We start from the raw sequence: 7,720 nt of genomic DNA on the forward strand, positions 1-7,720 counted from the left end.
GGTCCCAAGATAAATCTGAGAGGTCATGAGCTCATTACTGGTGGCAAAAGTCTGAATAGTGCGGCAGGGAGGGGTGGTGGATGGGTTCAATAAACACCGACCTACCAAAACCATGTGTATTTGTTGCCTAAACCCAACAATGTGCATTAGTTGTTGGAGGAAAAAAACGTCAATTTGTGTTGTTGTACCGATGTAGTGCATTTATTTTGAAAGAGACTGTATGTAAACGTTAAATTTCCTGTGAAAACAGAAGTGTATTTTGAAAGATGACAATGCATGTAAGAGGCAGAACTTGACACAGCATCCCAGAACGTCAACAACCAACACACCCAGGGTACCTTGCACGTCTTATCTGGACGTGGAAAGTCCCTGACCAAAGTCGTTCTTGAACTCCATAAGGTAAAACAATGAGGTGAATACATCTTCAGGTGAACTGAATAAAGTATGAAAACTCTGAACATAATCAAATTGGAACTGGCTGTTAATAAATAGGAGTGCCACCACTATAACCAGTCCAAAGCATTCACTGGTTTAATCATTGAGGTACCACAGCAGTGAAATTACAAGTTTAATCATACTTAATTTACATTTACAGATTTATAAATATTGTTTTTGAATTTATTTTTCCTGTACTGTTCTGTACCACTTGCTTTCCAATCAGTTCTGTATGGTATGGAAATTAAATTTACAGACTTTGTTGTGCACAGATTAACCTGTTCAAAGGCCCTGGGAGAAACATTATCAGTTGAGCCCCAATTAACCCCTCGTGTGTTGTTGCCTTCCATCAAGTACAGTACACACAGTAGACTCAGTCGCAATCCTAGACTCTGGGGGACCCCAGGCTAAGAAGCCCATCAGGGCTTTGATGATTGTACCAAACGCTGTTTATATGACAATTCTAGGTGGCTAGCTGATTGTCCTAACCAACAGTGTTAGGCTGTCATACGGTAGTTAGAGGGAGCTCCTCTTAGAGCGTTCTGGGGGCAGCAGCGGGCACTGTATCGTGCCTTCATGGGAGGTTTAAGGGACATTTATGGTTGTCATCGAAAGATTGGGGGCCCGTTCTCACATATTTTTGTGGGAGGCCTCAAACATCTGCCGGGTTTGTCTCTCCTGACAGTGAACCAATGATAGACTACAACTTCATTTTATACACAGAGAACAGAAGATCGTCCTACACTAAAACAGTACTAGCTGACAACAGGTTTTGTGTATGCTGAGTTTTCGTAAATGTATCTGTTGTATATAAATGCATCTCCACATTGCCTGTACATTAGCTGCATATCATAGTGCCTTGAGATTTGTTACAAACTGTAAAGCCCTCACTCATCGTTGTACGCTTTACTCCAGGACTGGCTGGCCATCTTTGACCTTTTGGAGTCTCAGTCTTTTTTTGTTTTTTTTCATTTATAAAGCCATACTGGGCAAAGTCCCAACATACATTTGAACTGTGATTGAATAGAGATCTGACTGTAGTCTAGTCTTTTGTCTTGAGCTGGGAAAGAAAGCTTTAATGGACTCTGCTCTTTTCACCTGGAGTGGCCTCCAAAGAGATTTGAAACTAAGAGAATTGATCTCTTGGCCTGATTTTAAAGCTCTCATATGTACAAGGATTACTGAATCAGTTGGTATTTGTATTGTGCATGGGTATTTTAATATCTCTCCATATTTAAGTATATCTTCTATGTTTTTTGTGGTTATTGTCTATAACTTTTTTATGCTGCCATCTTGGCCAGCTCTTCCTTGAAACCCTTGGGAGTTACATGGGTTAAATAACATGAATAAAAAAGGACTTTGTATTGATGAATGTATACCATGTGAGCGAGGTATTACATGACATTTTGACACACGGCTCCAACACATGACAGGGTCACATCATCAGGTAATAATGCAGGCCGTGTTTCACTTAATACTTAGTGCTGCACATTTGTAATCAATCATATAACCCTAAGTGACATGCAGTGCACGTGGGCCTGCCCCATTAACTGTTGGTAATCAAGCCTTATGGAGCTGTGATCAATATTAAAGATCAAGTCTGCACTCATGTTGGCAGCGTTACACTGTTGTTGCATGGTTATACAGATGAAGTGCAGATTGATTTTAAAATTGCATTACCTCATAATAATACTTTAACTTTGATGGAAAACAATGTTGAATTGATGTGTGCACAACTTCTTAACACATTAACCCATTTTGTAGCATTTGTAGCTGATGTATAAGCAGTAAATTAATGATTGATAACAGTGTAACATACACAGCTTTAATCTTATGAACAAATCTTTATAGTGTCATAAAACATGTATTATTTATACACATGTACAGATCATTCAAATGTAACATTTAAACAGTTTATATATGTGTTCAAACATGTTGAGCTTGAAAATTTATTCTTGACCTCAGAAAAAAATCAAGATCTGTTTCCTGTTTTGTTCCTGGATCTTTCAGTTTGTAAAATGATTGTCTTAACCCTCAGGTGGGCCCGGGGTCCTCCCCCGGGCTGGGGGGCCTGGTGTGGGGGCTGGGTGCTGCCCGCGGGGGGTGTTCTGGTGCTGCGCAGTGTTGGCCTGCCCGTTTGTGTGCGGCCGGCGGTGGGGGGCGGGTCGGATGGGCTGGGGGTCCGGCTTTGGGTCTGTGGCGGTCTGGGGGGGTACTGGCGGGGTTGCGGGTTGGCCTGTGCTCCTGCGCGTCAGGGTTCAGGGGGGCTGGGTGGGGCCCGTCGTCCGTGCACCCTGGTGGCGCGCCTCGTCCTTCTGCTGGGGATCGATTTGCTGCAGGCGGTGTGGCCCAGGTCGGGACCATTACGGGGGCCTGACGCTGCAGTTGCTTGGGGGGCGGGGTTGGGTGGGGGCCCGTTGGGTTTCCTTGGGGCCCGCCTGGCCCGCTGTCCATGGGCGCTGGGGGCCTCGCGGTGCCGGGGTCTGGTTGGCGCCACCTTCTAGCCCCTCCCATCCATCCCTCCAGCCCTCAGGCCAGGCCTACACTGGCCTGGCCTCCTAAAACACATTTAGTTCACTCATCACACATTCCACAGTTTTAATGCACCACATACACTCACTCTTCGAGGTGCAGACCACTGATGGATCAGTCCGCGTCGGGCGGTGGGTGGGCGGGCCCTCCTGCCCCAACTGTCTGGGGTGTGTCTCTGGCTCTCTGGGGGTGCCGGCCATTGCCGCCCCGGGTCCCTGGGCCTGCGTGGTGTCCTGCGGCCTCTGCGGCTCCCTGGTCTTGGGGTCTGGGCGCTCCTGCGGTCTTGGGGTGCCATACCGCCCCCCTTCCCCCACAGGGCTGGCCCTGGACCCTGGTGATGGTTTTCATAAACACATTGGGAGGGTTCAAATACACACATGCATGTTCGATACTTCAGCTCCGTGACGCATCGCAAAGAACGGATGGGATCACTCCAAAGGGGCCCACTTGCTTCTCAAACCTACCACACCGCGCTGGCAACTCTTCTCTACAATCGGGCTTTCCACCTCTCTCTCTCTTTCTCTCTCTTTCCAGACTCTCACATTTTTGGTGTTCAGTATAGACTTCTCTTTTGTTTTTGTTTTTCAGTACAGTATAGCAGACATGTATATGTTTATTTTTGATAATCTGCATGGAGCACAACCACCTCAAGGCCACAATACATCAGCTACACTGCCTGTTTCTCCCCTGTTTTTTTTTTTGTTTGTTTGTTTATTTGTTTGTTTGTTTTTCCTCCTTCTTCTCCGCATGCACTGTCACTATATAACTCAGGACTTAAGCACCTGCCCCCTCCCCCTTGCTTGTTTCCTTACTTTCCCCTTGACACACTTTGGTGTATCACGGCCCTCTCGGGCTCATATTAAGAAGTTTTTCCAATAAAGGCTGATAGGCTAGTCTCCAGGGAGGGTGGGTGACGGTCACAACCACGCATTATGGGTATAAAATACTTGACTGCAAGATTAACAGTGCATCAATCTTCACAAGAAGCTTACACCCTTTAGTGGCGCTAAGCTATGAAGACCAATGTAGACAAGTAGAAACAAAAAAAAAAAAAAAAAAAAAAGATTGTCTTAAAGGGCCGGTGTGTAGCATTTAGGGGGAGATATTGGCAGAAATTGGATATAATAGCTGTTTTCTTTAGTGTATAATCACCTGAAAATAAGAACTGTTGTGTTTTCATTAGCTTAAAATGAGCTGTTTATATCCACATATTGAGTGGGGTCCTTGTCCACGGAGTCCGCCATGTTGCACCGCCATATTTCTACAGTAGCCCAGAACGGACAAACCAAACACTGGCTCTAGACAGGGCTATTCGCGTATTGTCAAGTTGGCTACCATAGATAGCAGCCCCTCTGTAATGAGCAGTATTAGAAAAGGACAGATTTTTAATGTGAAACTGCTTTGTTCAGTGTTTTTACCGGTTTAAATCACTGGGTTCATTTCTTTTGGAGAGGAAGAGATCACTGCGGATGTTTCAGCTCCAGGTGTCTGGATCCTAAGTTATCAGAGAAAAAACGTGAGCACACATTTACAGATGCTGGGCTAGAGGCCTGTCTGCGACATGCCAAACAGCGTTGGAGAATTCAGTTCAATAGAGCTTTATTTTTCTCGAAGGACATTCTTGTGCCAGAGAATGCTTCATATTACAGTAACACCAAGAAGAGTAACCACAATTTAAAGTTCACAACCAGTAACAACCAGTGGGTTCCTCAGGTCAGGGTCACTCACTGGGCCCAATTATAGAACAATAGAGAAATATCTACAAAGAATATACAAGATAAAAGTGCCTAATAGAGTAACAACAGGGGTACAATAAGTACAAGACTTACTAGAAATGAACTACAATGGTGGAAAAAACACACTGCGCCCAATAATCAATGTTATATTGTGTGTGATATGAAAATTAGAAGCAGTATTGCACATCCATCCATCCATCCATCCATCCATCCATCCATTTTCTAACTGCTTATCCTCTTGAGGGTTGCGGTGGGGGGGGGGGGGGCTGGAGCCTATCCCAGCTGACATTGGGCGAGAGGCGGGGTACACCCTGGACGGGTCACCAGACTATCACAGGGCTGACACATAGACATTCATGCTCACATTCACACCTACAGACAATTTAGAGTCATCAATTGACCTAGCCCCAATCTGCATGTCTTTGGACTGTGGCTGTGAGGCGACAGTGCTAACCACCACACCACCGTGTCGCCAGCATTGCACATAATTGAGAAAATCATATTGCACTACATTGACAAGCGATCAGAAACACTGATATGGAACGTGAAGTGGGCTAAAACATGCAAAACCATCAGTGCTGTCTCTTACTGATGCACATATTTCGACCTGTTTATTAATCTGCACATGGGTGAGTGAATAAAGGAAAGGGATGTACTTTAATGGGTCATGTTGGTATACGCAGTGCAGATTAATGGACGAAATGCAGGAAGTGGCTGGAATAAAAGGAAATGTGTCCCCACTTCATATCCCATCATATTAGAGAAGTGAAATTTCCTTTCTCTGGTCACAACTAACGAATTATTTTTTCTTTTCAAGAATGGATGTTAAAAGATATTAATTGGTTTCTGGACATCTGTGATCAGGTGTAGTATGCAGCAAGCATATTTTCCCCCGAGTATTAAATACATAAATACAGTAAAAAAAAAAAACAGAGATGACCATTTTCCATCAAACAGAATTAAAAAAGGCTACATCAAACATGACAACAAGACACTATTACTCTAATGCTATTCCATGCTGTGTATATGATTTAAAAAACTTTATGAAGATAAAATTTTAAATCTAGGCCTCATCAAAATGTCTAAGGAACTGTTTGTTATTCATAAGGGGGAAAGGGGTGGTGCAAAACTGGCAAGCATGTCAAATATTTTTTTAAGCACTAGGGATGTGTGGTTTTTATTTTGGCTTAGAGGCAGGACATATAACTTTAAATGGTCATATTTTGTATTTACTTTAAATACCCCCTGAGCCCCAAATCCTGCTGGCAGATTTAAAAGGCATTTTTTATCTAACAATCACCAAAATTACATCATTTAAATCATAGCCAGAAACTGTAAAAACATGAATTATTGTTGGATTTTTTTTCCAATCTTGACTCTCCATGAACACATCATATGCGATGTAGACTTCCATCTTAAAAATGACTTAATTCTACATTTAAATTTTGCCAAAAACAAACTGTTTAGACTAAGATCTAGTGAATGCGTGGAAATTGTAAAAAAAACAAGGCTTTTTTCTAGGATATCTTTTTTAACTTTAAAATATCAGAGGGCAAGTTTTTAAAATCTAAGTTACTGATATTGCCACTGTTGTGTACAGTTTTTCACTCCTGTAATGTTTACCTGTTGCATTGGCTCTGTAGGAACCAGAATATGTGTTCAGCCCTCATTGTTTATTATCTGTTTAGGCTGCACACAATTTTTTGGTCATTTTCACTTTCCATAGTAATTCCAGTGGGTGTGGTTTCACATTATTTTGCATGTTGAGTCACTGGTGCGGCAGTTTTTTAGACAAAGAGGGTGAGTGTTGGCTACAGTCACATAACGGAATATTTTGTTTGGTCCAATTTTGCTTTAGCTATCTCAGTTGTTAATTGTTATTGTTATTTTTAATAAATTGTCATAAAATGCATCGTTGGACTTCAGTGTGGACTTCTTTGAACAAGTCACAGTTAATAGTCTACTTAGCCTCCTCGTGGTAATCACTACAGGCTCTTTGGTGCAAAGATTAAAAAATGTATGGTTATTTATCATGGAGGGAGGATCGTGCCTTTCCTCCCAGTAAATCAGGGAGGCTCAAGGAAAAATATTTGCCACTCCAAGGAAGTTTAAGATAAAAAAAAAAGAGGTTACACCCAAGCCACCCACTCCTCTGATAAATAAAGTACAGTCCCTAAAAACAAGCAAAAATGTTGCTGCACCTAGATTTCTACACACAAATAAAACTCCTGTTAGGTTTTAAGCACATTTGGTGTGAATATTTAAAAAAAATGTGGTAATTTATTGTAGAGGGAGGGTCATGCATTTCCCCTAGTCAATCTGTGAAGCACAAGGAAAAATACGTAGCTTCAGGGAAGTTTAATATAAAATAAATGAATTAAAAAAACAAAACAAAGCCACTGCTGAGCCACACCCATCCTTTGATAAGTACAGTACACTCCCTAAAAAACAGCAAAAATGTTGCTGCACCTGGAAATAAACTCCTGTTTTTATGCATCTTGATTAATACTGCATTACTTTTTGGGTGCAATAAACTCATAACTCCTCTGCTGTTCCTGTCTAAATGTCTGAGTTTGAATCACAGAAAGGCCTAAAGGTAACAGTGATCATGACACACACCTAAATATTAAGGGTTATTGTTGTACAGAGACATATTTTAATGTGCTTTTTTTCTGGCTTGATAAATAAATTAGACTTCAGTTGCAGCCTCTGAATAGTGAGGCCCCCGTATGAGAGACATTTTAAAAGTATTTTATGGGGTGATATATTGTGGCTGTCAGAGGCAGCAGTGTACCTGTGTGCTGGCTCTGGATCTTTCGGATTCAGCCATGCCCCTCTCCGTCCAAACTCACAGTTCAATAAAAGCTAGATGACTATTTAAGTATGTAAATAAGCCTGAGAGAACAACACCCAAAACACATTCAACTCACAGGGGAGTGTGCGCGTATCTGTGCCCGTGCCCGTGCCCGTGTGTGTGTGTGTGTGTGTGTGTGTGTGTGAGTGTATGTATGTGTGTG

The sequence above is a fragment of the Epinephelus lanceolatus genome, chromosome 14 (assembly GCF_041903045.1).
Source record: "Epinephelus lanceolatus isolate andai-2023 chromosome 14, ASM4190304v1, whole genome shotgun sequence".
NCBI lineage: Eukaryota > Metazoa > Chordata > Actinopteri > Perciformes > Serranidae > Epinephelus > Epinephelus lanceolatus.